Here is a 24,116-nt window from a genome sequence, read left to right as displayed (position 1 = left end):
TGTTTTGGCCGTCAGGATGGCCGAGTGGTCTAAGGCGCCAGACTCAAGAGAGCTTGATCTTCAGTGAAGCTGAGCCTTCTGGTCTCTTCATGGAGGCGTGGGTTCAAATCCCACTTCTGACAGGTGTATTTTCTTCCCTTAAATCTTGCTCTGCTTGCAGAGCCAGCTCCTCACACCACTATCTTTGGAAGCTGCTGTGGCATGTGAGGAGAAATCCACCAACCCATCGGCTGGGCCCTCAATCAAAATTCTGTGTATTACTGGAAGGGGCGTCTCAGGCACACCTTCTGTTAGAGCTGCACTTTATGACAGTAACTACCATGCTGGTTTCTACTTAAGCAGTTGATTCTATCGTTTGAAGTGAGGCTCTCCTGCCACCTTTTGGGCAAAGAAGACACTGCCCCTGCAACAACACAGTCAGACAAGCTCAAACTAGGTTTCTTGGTTAAGTGGGCGGAGCATATTGGCAATGGTGCCTCCTCGTGACTTGCAATTTACATGAAGAAGACAGAGAGGCAGCTGGGAGTAGGCAGTACCCATGAACCCCTGAACACTGTCTTGCGACTAGCACACAATTCTGAAATGAGGCGGGGGAAAGGAGGTGATTTCCCCATCAAGGGCCATTCCGGGAAATCAGCCACCCTGCGTCTCCCAGGTGAGTGTTTCAGGCCTATGAGCCACTAATATAAATCTCGCCTGATCAAGCGCTGATCGAGCAAGTGTGCTTGAATCCAAGAGGCATGCTCCTCTGGCTCAAGAGCTAGCAGGCCCTTCAGTGCTTCTGGTTGGGAAGTCTATGGTGCAAGGGTCCATGACTTGCAGCGGGTTACAACTACCAGAAAGGGTCTGCTTTTCACATCAGTGCCCTAGTTCAGCTCACTGGCACAGGGCATTTTGACTACCTCTTGCCTTGCTAGAGACAAACAAAAAATCCTTGACAGAAAACATCAATTGCTATGGCACGCTTAGAGAGAGAGAGCATCCAAATGGCCCTGCTTTTCTGAAAGACGCTTCAGAAGATGTTTCAAATGACTATGCAGCGGCAGTCTAGTTGGTATAGGGGTATGATTCTCGCTTCGGGTGTGAGAGGACCTCGGTTCAAATCCCAGACAAACCCCTACCTTTATAGGTTCAGTCTGTGTTTTAAACAGGAGTATTTCTGCTTTTCACTCTTGTAAGATGTCATGTTGCAATGCAATACATGCTTTATACTGGCGTCGAGACGGTTCAGCATCATGAAGGTATGCGAGATTTCTTTGCAACTGCTTTTCTGTGCTGGAGCAGCAGTGCTCGTAGGAACATTAAATGCACAGTGCTTCTCCATGGTAATTTCGGGTCCAGTTCTGAAATCACCTCTTGGAATGAAAGTGATCCCAGTTCCTTTCTTCCAAGGGAAGAGATCGTGTTCCGGAAGGCTCAGCTTTGAGCGTCATGAACATTGGCCCTCATCCTTGCATCCCAGTCCAATGCATAGCCACATAAAGCAAGCAGGTGTGTCTGTTTCCATAGTGTGGTGGTTCCAGTACAATGCATAGCCACATGAAGCAAGCCGGCAAGTGTGTCTGCTTGTGTAGTGTAGTGGTTATCATGCGCACCTCACATGCGAAAGGTTCCTGGTTCGAGTCGCTGGGCTTTTTCACAGTAATTGCATTTCTTGCCTCACCTGACAGGCAAGCTGAGATAAAAGAGACTGTGTCTATCCCTCACCATCGTGAGGTACTACGCTCCTGGGGCATCTGTCACAGCTCACCAAGAGGAGTTGCGCCAGCTTACGGCAGTCAGTTGCTCACTGTTTGACCTTTGCAATGAAACCTGAGCCTACAGCATTCAAGCCAGCCAAGGAAGGAAGGTACGAGAGCGAAAATAGCTTTCCTGCCCTCACCAAGAACACACACCTTGAGCAAATAAAGTGCCAGACTTACAAGGCCCTATCGCCACCGGAGCATCACTTTTAGTGACGCCCCGGTGGCACTATGCACTGCGCGGTATTTACAAGATGGCGTTCAGCCACTTTTTGTGGCTTAACACCACCTTGTAAATACGGCCCCTTAGCACGAAGCGCGTTCCCTGGAAGGGGCGTGCAATGGGTGTGGTTGGGAGTGTGCCACAGCAACACCATAGCATTTTGATGCTGCTCCAGATTTAGGAGTTGGCGTAAATCTGCGTCAGCGCCAAAATCCAACGCCATCCCAGGGGTGTCGTTAGAGTGGCGCACTGAGGAGAAATGTTTTCATTTCTCCTTGTTTTTGCTCTTTCTATGTGTGATGCATTCTGCAGCACACATAGAAGTAAGAGCAAATCACCATTGAAGATTTTTTTTTTGGGCAGGAAGGTTTCCCTTCCTGCACAAAAACAATTTCCCCCTCAACGCAGTCATCCTTGTACCATGGTGCAAGAACGGCTGCGTTGGCGCTCAGCAGCTAATTTAGAGCTGGCGCAGGGGGAAGCACAGGGGTGCGCTGTATTCTACTAAATACGGCGCTTTCCTGCATTTTGAAAATGACGGCGCGTGGGGCTTGCAAATTTGGCACAGCGTCGCGCTTAGTCATTTTCTTGTAAATCTGGGCCAAAATGTCTAAAGGATAGAGGCTTTTTATGTCATGTTCGATGAAGACCATGCAAATGACTCTAGTCGTACTGCAGAAGAGAGCACCATGTGCAGTTTCTTGCTTTGGGATGTAGTCTCCCACTCTCTGTCACCAACCCTCCGAGCAGGGTCGGAGCCGTTGCATTTCTGTGCCCAGGCTCGTTGGTCTAGGGGTATGATTCTCGCTTAGGGTGCGAGAGGTCCCGGGTTCAAATCCCGTACGAGCCCATTTTAGCGGAAAACAATCAAATCCTGCTCAAAATACACAACCCCTCAACATTTCTCATTCCACTCGAAGCATTGTTGTGCAAAACATATTTTTTGCCTCAGGCGAAAAATGGATTACAATGCCTTGGCTTCCTTCCTGCTTGCTCTCAGTGCGCCCTGTGTGATGATTTCACAGGCTCTCCTTCCTGGCATTTAGGCATCAGATATTTGTCTGTCTCTGCCCGCAGCTGTGGGATTTTTCAGGACGTCTGAGTGTATGCATGCTGGCCGACACCGCTGCAATTTTCACACTTACCCCTCGCATTCCGAGCAACTGCTGATAAAGTATAGAGGAAATCGTGCAAACATATGAGGGGAACTGTGCTCCTTCAGTCAAATCAGCAAGCTTGTTTCTGTAGTGTAGTGGTTATCACGTTCGCCTCACACGCTAAAAGTCCCCGGTTTGAGACCGGGCAGAAACACTTGGCAGCAGCAGCTTTTGTGTTTGCTCCCTAAAACCTCAGTCTCTCTCAATGCACACTTAGACAGAAATGACCTTTAAAAACTTGTGACCTGTGTAAAACGTGCTTTACTATTGCAGGACGCTAAAAAGTTATCTGCATCCCTCGGTGGTCGTGCATGTGCATTGTTTCTTGTTCTGTTTTTTTTTTTTTTTCTTGGCCATGTTATATTGTGGGGCCTTTAAAGCTGTGACTTTGATAGGAACATTGCAAGCGGCAAAATCAACAAGTGCAGACTGAAGAGTCCGACCTGCACACTGTTTTGGTTGTCAGGATGGCCGAGTGGTCTAAGGCGCCAGACTCAAGAGAGCTTGATCTTCAGTGAAGCTGAGCCTTCTGGTCTCTTCATGGAGGCGTGGGTTCAAATCCCACTTCTGACAGGTGTATTTTCTTCCCTTAAATCTTGCTCTGCTTGCAGAGCCAGCTCCTCACACCACTATCTTTGGAAGCTGCTGTGGCATGTGAGGAGAAATCCACCAACCCATCGGCTGGGCCCTCAATCAAAATTCTGTGTATTACTGGAAGGGGCGTCTCAGGCACACCTTCTGTTAGAGCTGCACTTTATGACAGTAACTACCATGCTGCTTTCTACTTAAGCAGTTGATTCTATCGTTTGAAGTGAGGCTCTCTTGCCACCTTTTGGGCAAAGAAGACTCTGCCCCTGCAACAACACAGGCAGACAAGCTCAAACTAGGTTTCTTGGTTAGGTGGGCGGAGCATATTGGCAATGGTGCCTCCTCGTGACTTGCAATTTACATGAAGAAGACAGAGAGGCAGCTGGGAGTAGGCAGTACCCATGAACCCCTGAACACTGTCTTGCGACTAGCACACAATTCTGAAATGAGGCGGGGGAAAGGAGGTGATTTCCCCATCAAGGGCCATTCCGGGAAATCAGCCACCCTGCGTCTCCCAGGTGAGTGTTTCAGGCCTATGAGCCACTAATATGAATCTCGCCTGATCGAGCCTAATCGAGCGCTGATCGAGCAAGTGTGCTTGAATCCAAGAGGCATGCTCCTCTGGCTCAAGAGCTAGCAGGCCCTTCAGTGCTTCTGGTTGGGAAGTCTAAGGTGCAAGGGTCCATGACTAGCAGCGGGTTACAACTACCAGAAAGGGTCTGCTTTTCACATCAGTCCCCTAGTTCAGCTCACTGGCACAGGGCATTTTGACTACCTCTTGCCTTGCTAGAGACAAACAAAAAATCCTTGACAGAAAACATCAATTGCTATGGCACGCTTAGAGAGAGAGAGCCTCCAAATGGCCCTGCTTTTCTGAAAGACGCTTCAGAAGATGTTTCAAATGACTATGCAGCGGCAGTCTAGTTGGTATAGGGGTATGATTCTCGCTTCGGGTGTGAGAGGACCTTGGTTCAAATCCCAGACAAACCCCTACCTTTATAGGTTCAGTCTGTGTTTTAAACAGGAGTATTTCTGCTTTTCACTCTTGTAAGATGTCATGTTGCAATGCAATACATGCTTTATACTGGCGTCGAGACGGTTCAGCATCATCAAGGTATGCGAGATTTCTTTGCAACTGCTTTTCTGTGCTGGAGCAGCAGTGCTCGTAGGAACATTAAATGCACAGTGCTTCTCCATGGTAATTTCGGGTCCAGTTCTGAAATCACCTCTTGGAATGAAGTGATCCCAGTTCCTTTCTTCCAAGGGAAGAGATCGTGTTCCGGAAGGCTCAGCTTTGAGCGTCATGAACATTGGCCCTCATCCTTGCATCCCAGTCCAATGCATAGCCACATAAAGCAAGCTGGTGTGTCTGTTTCCATAGTGTGGTGGTTCCAGTACAATGCATAGCCACATGAAGCAAGCCGGCAAGTGTGTCTGTTTGTGTAGTGTAGTGGTTATCATGCGCACCTCACATACGAAAGGTCCCTGGTTCGAGTCGCTGGGCTTTTTCACAGTATTTGCATTTCCTTCCTCACCTGACAGGCAAGCTGAGATAAAAGAGACTGTGTCTATCCCTCACCATCGTGAGGTACTACGCTCCTGGGGCATCTGTCACAGCTCACCAAGAGGAGTTGCGCCAGCTTACGGCAGTCAGTTGCTCACTATTTGACCTTTGCAATGAAGCCTGAGCCTACAGCATTCAAGCCAGCCAAGAAAGGAAGGTACGAGAGCGAAAATAGCTTTCCTGCCCTCACCAAGAACACACACCTTGAGCAAATAAAGTGCCAGACTTACAAGGCCCTATCGCCACCGGAGCATCACTTTTAGTGACGCCCCGGTGGCACTATGCACTGCGCGGTATTTACAAGATGGCGTTCAGCCACTTTTTGTGGCTTAACACCACCTTGTAAATACGGCCCCTTAGCACGCAGCGCGTTCCCTGGAAGGGGCGTGCAATGGGTGTTGTTGGGAGTGGGCCACAGCAACACCATAGCATTTTTATGCTGCTCCAGATTTAGGAGTTGGCGTAAATCTGCGTCAACGCCAAAATCCAACGCCATCCCAGGGGTGTCGTTAGAGTGGCGCACTGAGGAGAAATGTTTTCATTTCTCCTTGTTTTTGCTCTTTCTATGTGTGATGCATTCTGCAGCACACATAGAAGTAAGAGCAAATCACCATTGAAGATTTTTTTGGGGGGCAGGAAGGTGTCCCTTCCTGCACAAAAACAATTTCCCCCTCAACGCAGTCATCCTTGTACCATGGTGCAAGAACGGCTGCGTTGGCGCTCAGCAGCTAATTTAGAGCTGGCGCAGGGGGAAGCACAGGGGTGCTCTGTATTCTACTAAATACGGCGCTTTCCTGCATTTTGAAAATGACGGCACGTGGGGCTTGCAAATTTGGCACAGCGTCGCGCTTAGTCATTTTCTTGTAAATCTGGGCCAAAATGTCTAAAGGATAGAGGCTTTTTATGTCATGTTCGATGAAGACCAAGCAAATGACTCTAGTCGTACTGCAGAAGAGAGCACCATGTGCAGTTTCTTGCTTTGGGATGTAGTCTCCCACTCTCTGTCACCAATCCTCCGAGCAGGGTCGGAGCCGTTGCATTCTTGTGCCCAGGCTCGTTGGTCTAGGGGTATGATTCTCGCTTAGGGTGCGAGAGGTCCCGGGTTCAAATCCCGGACGAGCCCATTTTAGCGGAAAACAATCAAATCCTGCTCAAAATACACAACCCCTCAACATTTCTCATTCCACTCGAAGCATTGTTGCGCAAAACATATTTTTTGCCTCAGGCGAAAAATGGATTACAATGCCTTGGCTTCCTTCCTGCTTGCTCTCAGTGCGCCCTGTGTGATGATTTCACAGGCTCTCCTTCCTGGCATTTAGGCATCAGATATTTGTCTGTCTCTGCCCGCAGCTGTGGGATTTTTCAGGACGTCTGAGTGTATGCATGCTGGCCGACACCGCTGCAATTTTCACACTTACCCCTCGCATTCCGAGCAACTGCTGATAAAGTATAGAGGAAATCGTGCAAACATATGAGGGGAACTGTGCTCCTTCAGTCAAATCAGCAAGCTTGTATCTGTAGTGTAGTGGTTATCACGTTCGCCTCACATGCGAAAAGTCCCCGGTTTGAGACTTGGCAGCAGCAGCTTTTGTGTTTGCTCCCTAAAACCTCAGTCTCTCTCAATGCACACTTAGACAGAAATTACCTTTAAAAACTTGTGACCTGTGTAAAACGTGCTTTACTATTGCAGGACGCTAAAAAGTTATCTGCATCCCTCGGTGGTCGTGCATGTGCATTGTTTCTTGTTCTGTTTTTTTTTTTTTTTTCTTGGCCATGTTATATTGTGGGGCCTTTAAAGCTGTGACTTTGATAGGAACATTGCAAGCGGCAAAATCAACAAGTGCAGACTGAAGAGTCCGACCTGCACACTGTTTTGGCTGTCAGGATGGCCGAGTGGTCTAAGGCGCCAGACTCAAGAGAGCTTGATCTTCAGTGAAGCTGAGCCTTCTGGTCTCTTCATGGAGGCGTGGGTTCAAATCCCACTTCTGACAGGTGTATTTTCTTCCCTTAAATCTTGCTCTGCTTGCAGAGCCAGCTCCTCACACCACTATCTTTGGAAGCTGCTGTGGCATGTGAGGAGAAATCCACCAACCCATCGGCTGGGCCCTCAATCAAAATTCTGTGTATTACTGGAAGGGGCGTCTCAGGCACACCTTCTGTTAGAGCTGCACTTTATGACAGTAACTACCATGCTGGTTTCTACTTAAGCAGTTGATTCTATCGTTTGAAGTGAGGCTCTCCTGCCACCTTTTGGGCAAAGAAGACACTGCCCCTGCAACAACACAGGCAGACAAGCTCAAACTAGGTTTCTTGGTTAAGTGGGCGGAGCATATTGGCAATGGTGCCTCCTCGTGACTTGCAATTTACATGAAGAAGACAGAGAGGCAGCTGGGAGTAGGCAGTACCCATGAACCCCTGAACACTGTCTTGCGACTAGCACACAATTCTGAAATGAGGCGGGGGAAAGGAGGTGATTTCCCCATCAAGGGCCATTCCGGGAAATCAGCCACCCTGCGTCTCCCAGGTGAGTGTTTCAGGCCTATGAGCCACTAATATAAATCTCGCCTGATCGAGCGCTGATCGAGCAAGTGTGCTTGAATCCAAGAGGCATGCTCCTCTGGCTCAAGAGCTAGCAGGCCCTTCAGTGCTTCTTGTTGGGAAGTCTATGGTGCAAGGGTCCATGACTTGCAGCGGGTTACAACTACCAGAAAGGGTCTGCTTTTCACATCAGTGCCGTAGTTCAGCTCACTGGCACAGGGCATTTTGACTACCTCTTGCCTTGCTAGAGACAAACAAAAAATCCTTGACAGAAAACATCAATTGCTATGGCACGCTTAGAGAGAGAGAGCATCCAAATGGCCCTGCTTTTCTGAAAGACGCTTCAGAAGATGTTTCAAATGACTATGCAGCGGCAGTCTAGTTGGTATAGGGGTATGATTCTCGCTTCGGGTGTGAGAGGACCTCTGTTCAAATCCCAGACAAACCCCTACCTTTATAGGTTCAGTCTGTGTTTTAAACAGGAGTATTTCTGCTTTTCACTCTTGTAAGATGTCATGTTGCAATGCAATACATGCTTTATACTGGCGTCGAGACGGTTCAGCATCATGAAGGTATGCGAGATTTCTTTGCAACTGCTTTTCTGTGCTGGAGCAGCAGTGCTCGTAGGAACATTAAATGCACAGTGCTTCTCCATGGTAATTTCGGGTCCAGTTCTGAAATCACCTCTTGGAATGAAAGTGATCCCAGTTCCTTTCTTCCAAGGGAAGAGATCGTGTTCCGGAAGGCTCAGCTTTGAGCGTCATGAACATTGGCCCTCATCCTTGCATCCCAGTCCAATGCATAGCCACATAAAGCAAGCAGGTGTGTCTGTTTCCATAGTGTGGTGGTTCCAGTACAATGCATAGCCACATGAAGCAAGCCGGCAAGTGTGTCTGCTTGTGTAGTGTAGTGGTTATCATGCGCACCTCACATGCGAAAGGTTCCTGGTTCGAGTCGCTGGGCTTTTTCACAGTATTTGCATTTCCTGCCTCACCTGACAGGCAAGCTGAGATAAAAGAGACTGTGTCTATCCCTCACCATCGTGAGGTACTACACACCTGGGGCATCTGTCACAGCTCACCAAGAGGAGTTGCGCCAGCTTACGGCAGTCAGTTGCTCACTGTTTGACCTTTGCAATGAAGCCTGAGCCTACAGCATTCAAGCCAGCCAAGGAAGGAAGGTACGAGAGCGAAAATAGCTTTCCTGCCCTCACCAAGAACACACACCTTGAGCAAATAAAGTGCCAGACTTACAAGGCCCTATCGCCACCGGAGCATCACTTTTAGTGACGCCCCGGTGGCACTATGCACTGCGCGGTATTTACAAGATGGCGTTCAGCCACTTTTTGTGGCTTAACACCACCTTGTAAATACGGCCCCTTAGCACGAAGCGCGTTCTCTGGAAGGGGCGTGCAATGGGTGTTGTTGGGAGTGTGCCACAGCAACACCATAGCATTTTGATGCTGCTCCAGATTTAGGAGTTGGCGTAAATCTGCGTCAGCGCCAAAATCCAACGCCATCCCAGGGGTGTCGTTAGAGTGGCGCACTGAGGAGAAATGTTTTAATTTCTCCTTGTTTTTGCTCTTTCTATGTGTGATGCATTCTGCAGCACACATAGAAGTAAGAGCAAATCACCATTGAAGATTTTTTTTTTGGGCAGGAAGGTGTCCCTTCCTGCACAAAAACAATTTCCCCCTCAACGCAGTCATCCTTGTACCATGGTGCAAGAACGGCTGCGTTGGCGCTCAGCAGCTAATTTAGAGCTGGCGCAGGGGGAAGCACAGGGGTGCGCTGTATTCTACTAAATACGGCGCTTTCCTGCATTTTGAAAATGACGGCGCGTGGGGCTTGCAAATTTGGCACAGCATCGCGCTTAGTCATTTTCTTGTAAATCTGGGCCAAAATGTCTAAAGGATAGAGGCTTTTTATGTCATGTTCGATGAAGACCATGCAAATGACTCTAGTCGTACTGCAGAAGAGAGCACCATGTGCAGTTTCTTGCTTTGGGATGTAGTCTCCCACTCTCTGTCACCAACCCTCCGAGCAGGGTTGGAGCCGTTGCATTTCTGTACCCAGGCTCGTTGGTCTAGGGGTATGATTCTCGCTTGGGGTGCGAGAGGTCCCGGGTTCAAATCCCGGACGAGCCCATTTTAGCGGAAAACAATCAAATCCTGCTCAAAATACACAACCCCTCAACATTTCTCATTCCACTCGAAGCATTGTTGCGCAAAACATATTTTTTGCCTCAGGCGAAAAATGGATTACAATGCCTTGGCTTCCTTCCTGCTTGCTCTCAGTGCGCCCTGTGTGATGATTTCACAGGCTCTCCTTCCTGGCATTTAGGCATCAGATATTTGTCTGTCTCTGCCCGCAGCTGTGGGATTTTTCAGGACGTCTGAGTGTATGCATGCTGGCCGACACCGCTGCAATTTTCACACTTACCCCTCGCATTCCGAGCAACTGCTGATAAAGTATAGAGGAAATCGTGCAAACATATGAGGGGAACTGTGCTCCTTCAGTCAAATCGGCAAGCTTGTTTCTGAAGTGTAGTGGTTATCACGTTCGCCTCACACGTGAAAAATCCCCGGTTTGAGACCGGGCAAAAACACTTGGCAGCAGCATCTTTTGTGTTTGCTCCCTAAAACCTCAGTCTCTCTCAATGCACACTTAGACAGAATTGTCCTTTAAAAACTTGTGACCTGTGTAAAACGTGCTTTACTATTGCAGGACGCTAAAAAGTTATCTGCATCCCTCGGTGGTCGTGCATGTGCATTGTTTCTTGTTCTGTTTTTTTTTTTTTTCTTGGCCATGTTATATTGTGGGGCCTTTAAAGCTGTGACTTTGATAGGAACATTGCAAGCGGCAAAATCAACAAGTGCAGACTGAAGAGTCCGACCTGCACACTGTTTTGGCTGTCAGGATGGCCGAGTGGTCTAAGGCGCCAGACTCAAGAGAGCTTGATCTTCAGTGAAGCTGAGCCTTCTGGTCACTTCATGGAGGCGTGGGTTCAAATCCCACTTCTGACAGGTGTATTTTCTTCCCTTAAATCTTGCTCTGCTTGCAGAGCCAGCTCCTCACACCACTATCTTTGGAAGCTGCTGTGGCATGTGAGGAGAAATCCACCAACCCATCGGCTGGGCCCTCAATCAAAATTCTGTGTATTACTGGAAGGGGCGTCTCAGGCACACCTTCTGTTAGAGCTGCACTTTATGACAGTAACTACCATGCTGGTTTCTACTTAAGCAGTTGATTCTATCGTTTGAAGTGAGGCTCTCCTGCCACCTTTTGGGCAAAGAATACACTGCCCCTGCAACAACACAGGCAGACAAGCTCAAACTAGGTTTCTTGGTTAAGTGGGTGGAGCATATTGCCAATGGTGCCTCCTCGTGACTTGCAATTTACATGAAGAAGACAGAGAGGCAGCTGGGAGTAGGCAGTACCCATGAACCCCTGAACACTGTCTTGCGACTAGCACACAATTCTGAAATGAGGCGGGGGAAAGGAGGTGATTTCCCCATCAAGGGCCATTCCGGGAAATCAGCCACCCTGCGTCTCCCAGGTGAGTGTTTCAGGCCTATGAGCCACTAATATAAATCTCGCCTGATCGAGCGCTGATCGAGCAAGTGTGCTTGAATCCAAGAGGCATGCTCCTCTGGCTCAAGAGCTAGCAGGCCCTTCAGTGCTTCTGGTTGGGAAGTCTAAGGTGCAAGGGTCCATGACTTGCAGCGGGTTACAACTACCAGAAAGGGTCTGCTTTTCACATCAGTGCCCTAGTTCAGCTCACTGACACAGGGCATTTTGACTACCTCTTGCCTTGCTAGAGACAAACAAAAAATCCTTGACAGAAAACATCAATTGCTATGGCACGCTTAGAGAGAGAGAGCCTCCAAATGGCCCTGCTTTTCTGAAAGACGCTTCAGAAGATGTTTCAAATGACTATGCAGCGGCAGTCTAGTTGGTATAGGGGTATGATTCTCGCTTCGGGTGTGAGAGGACCTCGGTTCAAATCCCAGACAAACCCCTACCTTTATAGGTTCAGTCTGTGTTTTAAACAGGAGTATTTCTGCTTTTCACTCTTGTAAGATGTCATGTTGCAATGCAATACATGCTTTATACTGGCGTCGAGACGGTTCAGCATCATGAAGGTATGCGAGATTTCTTTGCAACTGCTTTTCTGTGCTGGAGCAGCAGTGCTCGTAGGAACATTAAATGCACAGTGCTTCTCCATGGTAATTTCGTATCCAGTTCTGAAATCACCTCTTGGAATGAAAGTGATCCCAGTACCTTTCTTCCAAGGGAAGAGATCGTGTTCCGGAAGGCTCAGCTTTGAGCGTCATGAACATTGGCCCTCATCCTTGCATCCCAGTCCAATGCATAGCCACATAAAGCAAGCAGGTGTGTCTGTTTCCATAGTGTGGTGGTTCCAGTACAATGCATAGCCACATGAAGCAAGCCGGCAAGTGTGTCTGCTTGTGTAGTGTAGTGGTTATCATGCGCACCTCACATGCGAAAGGTTCCTGGTTCGAGTCGCTGGGCTTTTTCACAGTATTTGCATTTCCTGCCTCACCTGACAGGCAAGCTGAGATAAAAGAGACTGTGTCTATCCCTCACCATCGTGAGGTACTACGCTCCTGGGGCATCTGTCACAGCTCACCAAGAGGAGTTGCGCCAGCTTACGGCAGTCAGTTGCTCACTGTTTGACCTTTGCAATGAAGCCTGAGCCTACAGCATTCAAGCCAGCCAAGGAAGGAAGGTACGAGAGCGAAAATAGCTTTCCTGCCCTCACCAAGAACACACACCTTGAGCAAATAAAGTGCCAGACTTACAAGGCCCTATCGCCACCGGAGCATCACTTTTAGTGACGCCCCGGTGGCACTATGCACTGCGCGGTATTTACAAGATGGCGTTCAGCCACTTTTTGTGGCTTAACACCACCTTGTAAATACGGCCCCTTAGCACCCAGCGCGTTCCCTGGAAGGGGCGTGCAATGGGTGTTGTTGGGAGTGTGCCACAGCAACACCATAGCATTTTGATGCTGCTCCAGATTTAGGAGTTGGCGTAAATCTGCGTCAGCGCCAAAATCCAACGCCATCCCAGGGGTGTCGTTAGAGTGGCGCACTGAGGAGAAATGTTTTAATTTCTCCTTGTTTTTGCTCTTTCTATGTGTGATGCATTCTGCAGCACACATAGAAGTAAGAGCAAATCACCATTGAAGATTTTTTTTTTGGGCAGGAAGGTGTCCCTTCCTGCACAAAAACAATTTCCCCCTCAACGCAGTCATCCTTGTACCATGGTGCAAGAACGGCTGCGTTGGCGCTCAGCAGCTAATTTAGAGCTGGCGCAGGGGGAAGCACAGGGGTGCGCTGTATTCTACTAAATACGGCGCTTTCCTGCATTTTGTAAATGACGGCGCATGGGGCTTGCAAATTTGGCACAGCATCGCGCTTAGTCATTTTCTTGTAAATCTGGGCCAAAATGTCTAAAGGATAGAGGCTTTTTATGTCATGTTCGATGAAGACCATGCAAATGACTCTAGTCGTACTGCAGAAGAGAGCACCATGTGCAGTTTCTTGCTTTGGGATGTAGTCTCCCACTCTCTGTCACCAACCCTCCGAGCAGGGTTGGAGCCGTTGCATTTCTGTGCCCAGGCTCGTTGGTCTAGGGGTATGATTCTCGCTTAGGGTGCGAGAGGTGTCGTGTTCAAATCCCGGACGAGCCCATTTTAGCGGAAAACAATCAAATCCTGCTCAAAATACACAACCCCTCAACATTTCTCATTCCACTCGAAGCATTGTTGCGCAAAACATATTTTTTGCCTCAGGCGAAAAATGGATTACAATGCCTTGGCTTCCTTCCTGCTTGCTCTCAGTGCGCCCTGTGTGATGATTTCACAGGCTCTCCTTCCTGGCATTTAGGCATCAGATATTTGTCTGTCTCTGCCCGCAGCTGTGGGATTTTTCAGGACGTCTGAGTGTATGCATGCTGGCCGACACCGCTGCAATTTTCACACTTACCCCTCGCATTCCGAGCAACTGCTGATAAAGTATAGAGGAAATCGTGCAAACATATGAGGGGAACTGTGCTCCTTCAGTCAAATCAGCAAGCTTGTTTCTGTAGTGTAGTGGTTATCACGTTCGCCTCACACGCAAAAAGTCCCCGGTTTGAGACCGGTCAGAAACACTTGGCAGCAGCAGCTTTTGTGTTTGCTCCCTAAAACCTCAGTCTCTCTCAATGCACACTTAGACAGAAATGACCTTTAAAAACTTGTGACCTGTGTAAAACGTGCTTTACTATTGCAGGACGCTAAAAAGTTATCTGCATCCCTCGGTGGTCGTGCATGTGCATTGTTTATTGTTCTGTTTTTTTTTTTTTTTCTTGGCCATGTTATATTGTGGGGCCTTTAAAGCTGTGACTTTGATAGGAACATTGCAAGCGGCAAAATCAACAAGTGCAGACTGAAGAGTCCGACCTGCACACTGTTTTGGCTGTCAGGATGGCCGAGTGGTCTAAGGCGCCAGACTCAAGAGAGCTTGATCTTCAGTAAAGCTGAGCCTTCTGGTCTCTTCATGGAGGCGTGGGTTCAAATCCCACTTCTGACAGGTGTATTTTCTTCCCTTAAATCTTGCTCTGCTTGCAGAGCCAGCTCCTCACACCACTATCTTTGGAAGCTGCTGTGGCATGTGAGGAGAAATCCACCAACCCATCGGCTGGGCCCTCAATCAAAATTCTGTGTATTACTGGAAGGGGCGTCTCAGGCACACCTTCTGTTAGAGCTGCACTTTATGACAGTAACTACCATGCTGGTTTCTACTTAAGCAGTTGATTCTATCGTTTGAAGTGAGGCTCTCCTGCCACCTTTTGGGCAAAGAAGACACTGCCCCTGCAACAACACAGGCAGACAAGCTCAAACTAGGTTTCTTGGTTAAGTGGGTGGAGCATATTGCCAATGGTGCCTCCTCGTGACTTGCAATTTACATGAAGAAGACAGAGAGGCAGCTGGGAGTAGGCAGTACCCATGAACCCCTGAACACTGTCTTGCGACTAGCACACAATTCTGAAATGAGGCGGGGGAAAGGAGGTGATTTCCCCATCAAGGGCCATTCCGGGAAATCAGCCACCCTGCGTCTCCCAGGTGAGTGTTTCAGGCCTATGAGCCACTAATATAAATCTCGCCTGATCGAGCGCTGATCGAGCAAGTGTGCTTGAATCCAAGAGGCATGCTCCTCTGGCTCAAGAGCTAGCAGGCCCTTCAGTGCTTCTGGTTGGGAAGTCTAAGGTGCAAGGGTCCATGACTAGCAGCGGGTTACAACTACCAGAAAGGGTCTGCTTTTCACATCAGTCCCCTAGTTCAGCTCACTGGCACAGGGCATTTTGACTACCTCTTGCCTTGCTAGAGACAAACAAAAAATCCTTGACAGAAAACATCAATTGCTATGGCACGCTTAGAGAGAGAGAGCCTCCAAATGGCCCTGCTTTTCTGAAAGACGCTTCAGAAGATGTTTCAAATGACTATGCAGCGGCAGTCTAGTTGGTATAGGGGTATGATTCTCGCTTCGGGTGTGAGAGGACCTCGGTTCAAATCCCAGACAAACCCCTACCTTTATAGGTTCAGTCTGTGTTTTAAACAGGAGTATTTCTGCTTTTCACTCTTGTAAGATGTCATGTTGCAATGCAATACATGCTTTATACTGGCGTCAAGACGGTTCAGCATTATGAAGGTATGCAAGATTTCTTTGCAACTGCTTTTCTGTGCTGGAGCAGCAGTGCTCGTAGGAACATTAAATGCACAGTGCTTCTCCATGGTAATTTCGGGTCCAGTTCTGAAATCACCTCTTGGAATGAAAGTGATCCCAGTTCCTTTCTTCCAAGGGAAGAGATCGTGTTCCGGAAGGCTCAGCTTTGAGCGTCATGAACATTGGCCCTCATCCTTGCATCCCAGTCCAATGCATAGCCACATAAAGCAAGCAGGTGTGTCTGTTTCAATAGTGTGGTGGTTCCAGTACAATGCATAGCCACATGAAGCAAGCCGGCAAGTGTGTCTGCTTGTGTAGTGTAGTGGTTATCATGCGCACCTCACATGCGAAAGGTCCCTGGTTCGAGTCGCTGGGCTTTTTCACAGTATTTGCATTTCCTGCCTCACCTGACAGGCAAGCTGAGATAAAAGAGACTGTGTCTATCCCTCACCATCGTGAGGTACTACACTCCTGGGGCATCTGTCACAGCTCACCAAGAGGAGTTGCGCCAGCTTACGGCAGTCAGTTGCTCACTGTTTGACCTTTGCAATGAAGCCTGAGCCTACAGCATTCAAGCCAGCCAAGGAAGGAAGGTACGAGAGCGAAAATAGCTTTCCTGCCCTCACCAAGAACACACACCTTGAGCAAATAAAGTGCCAGACTTACAAGGCCCTATCGCCACCGGAGCATCACTTTTAGTGACGCCCCGGTGGCACTATGCACTGCGCGGTATTTACAAGATGGCGTTCAGCCACTTTTTGTGGCTTAACACCACCTTGTAAATACGGCCCCTTAGCACGCAGCGCGTTCCCTGGAAGGGGCGTGCAATGGGTGTTGTTGGGAGTGTGCCACAGCAACACCATAGCATTTTGATGCTGCTCCAGATTTAGGAGTTGGCGTAAATCTGCGTCAGCGCCAAAATCCAACGCCATCCCAGGGGTGTCGTTAGAGTGGCGCACTGAGGAGAAATGTTTTCATTTCTCCTTGTTTTTGCTCTTTCTATGTGTGATGCATTCTGCAGCACACATAGAAGTAAGAGCAAATCACCATTGAAGATTTTTTTTTTGGGCAGGAAGGTGTCCCTTCCTGCACAAAAACAATTTCCCCCTCAACGCAGTCATCCTTGTACCATGGTGCAAGAACGGCTGCGTTGGCGCTCAGCAGCTAATTTAGAGCTGGCGCAGGGGGAAGCACAGGGGTGCGCTGTATTCTACTAAATACGGCGCTTTCCTGCATTTTGAAAATGACGGCACGTGGGGCTTGCAAATTTGGCACAGCGTCGCGCTTAGTCATTTTCTTGTAAATCTGGGCCAAAATGTCTAAAGGATAGAGGCTTTTTATGTCATGTTCGATGAAGACCATGCAAATGACTCTAGTCGTACTGCAGAAGAGAGCACCATGTGCAGTTTCTTGCTTTGGGATGTAGTCTCCCACTCTCTGTCACCAATCCTCCGAGCAGGGTCGGAGCCGTTGCATTCCTGTGCCCAGGCTCGTTGGTCTAGGGGTATGATTCTCGCTTAGGGTGCGAGAGGTCCCGGGTTCAAATCCCTGACGAGCCCATTTTAGCGGAAAACAATCAAATCCTGCTCAAAATACACAACCCCTCAACATTTCTCATTCCACTCGAAGCATTGTTGCGCAAAACATATTTTTTGCCTCAGGCGAAAAATGGATTACAATGCCTTGGCTTCCTTCCTGCTTGCTCTCAGTGCGCCCTGTGTGATGATTTCACAGGCTCTCCTTCCTGGCATGTAGGCATCAGATATTTGTCTGTCTCTGCCCGCAGCTGTGGGATTTTTCAGGACGTCTGAGTGTATGCATGCTGGCCGACACCGCTGCAATTTTCACACTTACCCCTCGCATTCCGAGCAACTGCTGATAAAGTATAGAGGAAATCGTGCAAACATATGAGGGGAACTGTGCTCCTTCAGTCAAATCAGCAAGCTTGTTTCTGTAGTGTAGTGGTTATCACGTTTGCCTCACACGCGAAAAGTCCCCGGTTTGAGACCGGGCAGAAACACTTGACAGCAGCAGCTTTTGTGTTTGCTCCCTAAAACCTCAGTCTCTCTCAATGCACACTTAGACAGAAATGACCTTTAAAAACTTGTGACCTGTGTAAAACGTGCTTTACTATTGCAGGACGCTAAAAAGTTATCTGCATCCCTCGGTGGTCGTGCATGTGCATTGTATCTTGTTCTGTTTTTTTTTTTTTTTCTTGGCCATGTTATATTGTGGGGCCTTTAAAGCTGTGACTTTGATAGGAACATTGCAAGCGGCAAAATCAACAAGTGCAGACTGAAGAGTCCGACCTGCACACTGTTTTGGCTGTCAAGATGGCCGAGTGGTCTAAGGCGCCAGACTCAAGAGAGCTTGATCTTCAGTGAAGCTGAGCCTTCTGGTCTCTTCATGGAGGCGTGGGTTGAAATCCCACTTCTGACACGTGTATTTTCTTCCCTTAAATCTTGCTCTGCTTGCAGAGCCAGCTCCCAACACCACTATCTTTGGAAGCTGCTGTGGCATGTGAGGAGAAATCCACCAACCCATCGGCTGGGCCCTCAATCAAAATTCTGTGTATTACTGGAAGGGGCGTCTCAGGCACACCTTCTCTTAGAGCTGCACTTTATGACAGTAACTACCATGCTGGTTGCTACTTAAGCAGTTGATTCTATCGTTTGAAGTGAGGCTCTCCTGCCACCTTTTGGGCAAAGAAGACACTGCCCCTGCAACAACACAGGCAGACAAGCTCAAACTAGGTTTCTTGGTTAAGTGGGCGGAGCATATTGGCAATGGTGCCTCCTCGTGACTTGCAATTTACATGAAGAAGACAGAGAGGCAGCTGGGAGTAGGCAGTACCCATGAACCCCTGAACACTGTCTTGCGACTAGCACACAATTCTGAAATGAGGCGGGGGAAAGGAGGTGATTTCCCCATCAAGGGCCATTCCGGGAAATCAGCCACCCTGCGTCTCCCAGGTGAGTGTTTCAGGCCTATGAGCCATTAATATAAATCTCGCCTGATCAAGCCTGATCGAGCGCTGATCGAGCAAGTGTGCTTGAATCCAAGAGGCATGCTCCTCTGGCTCAAGAGCTAGCAGGCCCTTCAGTGCTTCTGGTTGGGAAGTCTAAGGTGCAAGGGTCCATGACTTGCAGCGGGTTACAACTACCAGAAAGGGTCTGCTTTTCACATCAGTCCCCTAGTTCAGCTCACTGGCACAGGGCATTTTGACTACCTCTTGCCTTGCTAGAGACAAACAAAAAATCCTTGACAGAAAACATCAATTGCTATGGCACGCTTAGAGAGAGAGAGCCTCCAAATGGCCCTGCTTTTCTGAAAGACGCTTCAGAAGATGTTTCAAATGACTATGCAGCGGCAGTCTAGTTGGTATAGGGGTATGATTCTCGCTTCGGGTGTGAGAGGACCTCGGTTCAAATCCCAGACAAACCCCTACCTTTATAGGTTCAGTCTGTGTTTTAAACAGGAGTATTTCTGCTTTTCACTCTTGTAAGATGTCATGTTGCAATGCAATACATGCTTTATACTGGCGTCGAGACGGTTCAGCATCATCAAGGTATGCGAGATTTCTTTGCAACTGCTTTTCTGTGCTGGAGCAGCAGTGCTCGTAGGAACATTAAATGCACAGTGCTTCTCCATGGTAATTTCGGGTCCAGTTCTGAAATCACCTCTTGGAATGAAAGTGATCCCAGTTCCTTTCTTCCAAGGGAAGAGATCGTGTTCCGGAAGGCTCAGCTTTGAGCGTCATGAACATTGGCCCTCATCCTTGCATCCCAGTCCAATGCATAGCCACATAAAGCAAGCAGGTGTGTCTGTTTCCATAGTGTGGTGGTTCCAGTACAATGCATAGCCACATGAAGCAAGCCGGCAAGTGTGTCTGCTTGTGTAGTGTAGTGGTTATCATGCGCACCTCACATGCGAAAGGTCCCTGATTCGAGTCGCTGGGTTTTTTCACAGTATTTGCATTTCCTGCCTCACCTGACAGGCAAGCTGAGATAAAAGAGACTGTGTCTATCCCTCACCATCGTGAGGTACTACGCTCCTGGGGCATCTGTCACAGCTCAACAAGAGGAGTTGCGCCAGATTACGGCAGTCAGTTGCTCACTGTTTGACCTTTGCAATGAAGCCTGAGCCTACAGCATTCAAGCCAGCCAAGGAAGGAAGGTACGAGAGCGAAAATAGCTTTCCTGCCCTCACCAAGAACACACACCTTGAGCAAATAAAGTGCCAGACTTACAAGGCCCTATCGCCACCGGAGCATCACTTTTATTGACGCCCCGGTGGCACTATGCACTGCGCGGTATTTACAAGATGGCGTTCAGCCACTTTTTGTGGCTTAACACCACCTTGTAAATACGGCCCCTTAGCACGCAGCGCGTTCCCTGGAAGGGGCGTGCAATGGGTGTTGTTGGGAGTGTGCCACAGCAACACCATAGCATTTTGATGCTGCTCCAGATTTAGGAGTTGGCGTAAATCTGCGTCAGCGCCAAAATCCAACGCCATCCCAGGGGTGTCGTTAGAGTGGCGCACTGAGGAGAAATGTTTTAATTTCTCCTTGTTTTTGCTCTTTCTATGTGTGATGCATTCTGCAGCACACATAGAAGTAAGAGCAAATCACCATTGAAGATTTTTTTTTTGGGCAGGAAGGTGTCCCTTCCTGCACAAAAACAATTTCCCCCTCAACGCAGTCATCCTTGTACCATGGTGCAAGAACGGCTGCGTTGGCGCTCAGCAGCTAATTTAGAGCTGGCGCAGGGGGAAGCACAGGGGTGCGCTGTATTCTACTAAATACGGCGCTTTCCTGCATTTTGAAAATGACGGCGCGTGGGGCTTGCAAATTTGGCACAGCGTCGAGCTTAGTCATTTTCTTGTAAATCTGGGCCAAAATGTCTAAAGGATAGAGGCTTTTTATGTCATGTTCGATGAAGACCATGCAAATGACTCTAGTCGTACTGCAGAAGAGAGCACCATGTGCAGTTTCTTGCTTTGGGATGTAGTCTCCCACTCTCTGTCACCAACCCTCCGAGCAGGGTCGGAGCCGTTGCATTTCTGTGCCCAGGCTCGTTGGTCTAGGGGTATGATTCTCGCTTAGGGTGCAAGAGGTCCCGGGTTCGAATCCCGTACGAGCCCATTTTAGCGGAAAACAATCAAATCCTGCTCAAAATACACAACCCCTCAACATTTCTCATTCCACTCGAAGCATTGTTGCGCAAAACATATTTTTTGCCTCAGGCGAAAAATGGATTACAATGCCTTGGCTTCCTTCCTGCTTGCTCTCAGTGCGCCCTGTGTGATGATTTCACAGGCTCTCCTTCCTGGCATTTAGGCATCAGATATTTGTCTGTCTCTGCCCGCAGCTGTGGGATTTTTCAGGACGTCTGAGTGTATGCATGCTGGCCGACACCGCTGCAATTTTCACACTTACCCCTCGCATTCCGAGCAACTGCTGATAAAGTATAGAGGAAATCGTGCAAACATATGAGGGGAACTGTGCTCCTTCAGTCAAATCAGCAAGCTTGTTTCTGTAGTGTAGTGGTTATCACGTTCGCCTCACACGCGAAAAGTCCCCGGTTTGAGACCGGGCAGAAACACTTGGCAGCAGCAGCTTTTGTGTTTGCTCCCTAAAACCTCAGTCTCTCTCAATGCACACTTAGACAGAAATGACCTTTAAAAACTTGTGACCTGTGTAAAACGTGCTTTACTATTGCAGGACGCTAAAAAGTTATCTGCATCCCTCGGTGGTCGTGCATGTGCATTGTTTCTTGTTCTGTTTTTTTTTTTTTTTCTTGGCCATGTTATATTGTGGGGCCTTTAAAGCTGTGACTTTGATAGGAACATTGCAAGCGGCAAAATCATCAAGTGCAGACTGAAGAGTCCGACCTGCACACAGTTTTGGCTGTCAGGATGGCCGAGTGGTCTAAGGCGCCAGACTCAAGAGAGCTTGATCTTCAGTGAAGCTGAGCCTTCTGGTCTCTTCATGGAGACGTGGGTTCAAATCCCACTTCTGACAGGTGTATTTTCTTCCCTTAAATCTTGCTCTGCTTGCAGAGCCAGCTCCTCACACCACTATCTTTGGAAGCTGCTGTGGCATGTGAGGAGAAATCCACCAACCCATCGGCTGGGCCCTCAATCAAAATTCTGTGTATTACTGGAAGGGGCGTCTCAGGCACACCTTCTGTTAGAGCTGCACTTTATGACAGTAACTACAATGCTGGTTTCTACTTAAGCAGTTGATTCTATCGTTTGAAGTGAGGCTCTCCTGCCACCTTTTGGGCAAAGAAGACACTGCCCCTGCAACAACACAGGCAGACAAGCTCAAACTAGGTTTCTTGGTTAGGTGGGCGGAGCATATTGGCAATGGTGCCTCCTCGTGACTTGCAATTTACATGAAGAAGACAGAGAGGCAGCTGGGAGTAGGCAGTACCCATGAACCCCTGAACACTGTCTTGCGACCAGCACACAATTCTGAAATGAGGCGGCGGAAAGGAGGTGATTTCCCCATCAAGGGCCATTCCGGGAAATCAGCCACCCTGCGTCTCCCAGGTGAGTGTTTAAGGCCTATGAGCCACTAATATAAATCTCGCCTGATCGAGCGCTGATCGAGCAAGTGTGCTTGAATCCAAGAGGCATGCTCCTCTGGCTCAAGAGCTAGCAGGCCCTTCAGTGCTTCTGGTTGGGAAGTCTAAGGCGCAAGGGTCCATGACTTGCAGCGGGTTACAACTACCAGAAAGGGTCTGCTTTTCACATCAGTGCCCTAGTTCAGCTCACTGGCACAGGGCATTTTGACTACCTCTTGCCTTGCTAGAGACAAACAAAAAATCCTTGACAGAAAACATCAATTGCTATGGCACGCTTAGAGAGAGAGAGCCTCCAAATGGCCCTGCTTTTCGGAAAGACGCTTCAGAAGATGTTTCAAATGACTATGCAGCGGCAGTCTAGTTGGTATAGGGGTATGATTCTCGCTTCGGGTGTGAGAGGACCTCGGTTCAAATCCCAGACAAACCCCTACCTTTATAGGTTCAGTCTGTGTTTTAAACAGGAGTATTTCTGCTTTTCACTCTTGTAAGATGTCATGTTGCAATGCAATACATGCTTTATACTGGCGTCGAGACGGTTCAGCATCATGAAGGTATGCGAGATTTCTTTGCAACTGCTTTTCTGTGCTGGAGCAGCAGTGCTCGTAGGAACATTAAATGCACAGTGCTTCTCCATGGTAATTTCGGGTCCAGTTCTGAAATCACCTCTTGGAATGAAAGTGATCCCAGTTCCTTTCTTCCAAGGGAAGAGATCGTGTTCCGGAAGGCTCAGCTTTGAGCGTCATGAACATTGGCCCTCATCCTTGCATCCCAGTCCAATGCATAGCCACATAAAGCAAGCAGGTGTGTCTGTTTCCATAGTGTGGTGGTTCCAGTACAATGCATAGCCACATGAAGCAAGCCGGCAAGTGTGTCTGTTTGTGTAGTGTAGTGGTTATCATGCGCACCTCACATGCGAAAGGTCCCTGGTTCGAGTCGCTGGGCTTTTTCACAGTATTTGCATTTCCTGCCTCACCTGACAGGCAAGCTGAGATAAAAGAGACTGTGTCTATCCCTCACCATCGTGAGGTACTACGCTCCTGGGGCATCTGTCACAGCTCACCAAGAGGAGTTGCGCCAGCTTACGGCAGTCAGTTGCTCACTGTTTGACCTTTGCAATGAAGCCTGAGCCTACAGCATTCAAGCCAGCCAAGGAAGGAAGGTACGAGAGCGAAAATAGCTTTCCTGCCCTCACCAAGAACACACACCTTGAGCAAATAAAGTGCCAGACTTACAAGGCCCTATCGCCACCGGAGCATCACTTTTAGTGACCCCCGGTGGCCCTATGCACTGAGCGGTATTTACAAGATGGCGTTCAGCCACTTTTTGTGGCTTAACACCACCTTGTAAATACGGCCCCTTAGCACGCAGCGCGTTCCCTGGAAGGGGCGTGCAATGGGTGTTGTTGGGAGTGTGCCACAGCAACACCATAGCATTTTGATGCTGCTCCAGATTTAGGAGTTGGCGTAAATCTGCGTCAGCGCCAAAATCCAACGCCATCCCAGGGGTGTCGTTAGAGTGGCGCACTGAGGAGAAATGTTTTCATTTCTCCTTGTTTTTGCTCTTTCTATGTGTGATGCATTCTGCAGCACACATAGAAGTAAGAGCAAATCACCATTGAAGATTTTTTTTTTGGGCAGGAAGGTGTCCCTTCCTGCACAAAAACAATTTCCCCCTCAACGCAGTCATCCTTGTACCATGGTGCAAGAACGGCTGCGTTGGCGCTCAGCAGCTAATTTAGAGCTGGCGCAGGGGGAAGCACAGGGGTGCGCTGTATTCTACTAAATACGGCGCTTTCCTGCATTTTGAAAATGACGGCACGTGGGGCTTGCAAATTTGGCACAGCGTCGCGCTTAGTCATTTTCTTGTAAATCTGGGCCAAAATGTCTAAAGGATAGAGGCTTTTTATGTCATGTTCGATGAAGACCATGCAAATGACTCTAGTCGTACTGCAGAAGAGAGCACCATGTGCAGTTTCTTGCTTT

General features: G+C 48.6%; 8 non-coding genes across 8 annotated transcripts; all 8 read left to right on the top strand.

The window, feature by feature from the left end:
• The first annotated feature begins 10 nt into the window (after nucleotides 1-10).
• On the top strand, nucleotides 11-122 carry TRNAL-CAA (transfer RNA leucine (anticodon CAA)). Its single transcript has 2 exons — nucleotides 11-48; nucleotides 77-122. It is a non-coding gene; the product is annotated as a tRNA-Leu (tRNA).
• Nucleotides 123-2,743: 2,621 nt separating this feature from the next.
• Nucleotides 2,744-2,815, top strand: TRNAP-AGG (transfer RNA proline (anticodon AGG)). Its single transcript has one exon. It is a non-coding gene; the product is annotated as a tRNA-Pro (tRNA).
• A 768-nt stretch (nucleotides 2,816-3,583) lies between these two features.
• TRNAL-CAA (transfer RNA leucine (anticodon CAA)) lies at nucleotides 3,584-3,695 on the top strand. Its single transcript has 2 exons — nucleotides 3,584-3,621; nucleotides 3,650-3,695. It is a non-coding gene; the product is annotated as a tRNA-Leu (tRNA).
• Nucleotides 3,696-6,325: 2,630 nt separating this feature from the next.
• On the top strand, nucleotides 6,326-6,397 carry TRNAP-AGG (transfer RNA proline (anticodon AGG)). The gene has a single exon. It is a non-coding gene; the product is annotated as a tRNA-Pro (tRNA).
• A 756-nt stretch (nucleotides 6,398-7,153) lies between these two features.
• On the top strand, nucleotides 7,154-7,265 carry TRNAL-CAA (transfer RNA leucine (anticodon CAA)). The gene is made up of 2 exons: nucleotides 7,154-7,191; nucleotides 7,220-7,265. It is a non-coding gene; the product is annotated as a tRNA-Leu (tRNA).
• Nucleotides 7,266-9,886: 2,621 nt separating this feature from the next.
• Nucleotides 9,887-9,958, top strand: TRNAP-GGG (transfer RNA proline (anticodon GGG)). Its single transcript has one exon. It is a non-coding gene; the product is annotated as a tRNA-Pro (tRNA).
• A 4,340-nt stretch (nucleotides 9,959-14,298) lies between these two features.
• TRNAL-CAA (transfer RNA leucine (anticodon CAA)) lies at nucleotides 14,299-14,410 on the top strand. The gene is made up of 2 exons: nucleotides 14,299-14,336; nucleotides 14,365-14,410. It is a non-coding gene; the product is annotated as a tRNA-Leu (tRNA).
• A 6,664-nt stretch (nucleotides 14,411-21,074) lies between these two features.
• TRNAV-CAC (transfer RNA valine (anticodon CAC)) lies at nucleotides 21,075-21,147 on the top strand. Its single transcript has one exon. It is a non-coding gene; the product is annotated as a tRNA-Val (tRNA).
• The last annotated feature ends 2,969 nt before the right edge of the window (nucleotides 21,148-24,116 follow it).

Source organism: Pleurodeles waltl, unplaced genomic scaffold (assembly GCF_031143425.1).
Source record: "Pleurodeles waltl isolate 20211129_DDA unplaced genomic scaffold, aPleWal1.hap1.20221129 scaffold_72, whole genome shotgun sequence".
NCBI lineage: Eukaryota > Metazoa > Chordata > Amphibia > Caudata > Salamandridae > Pleurodeles > Pleurodeles waltl.
Note: the sequence above shows the minus strand (reverse complement) of the source record. Positions and strands in the feature narration are given on the sequence as shown.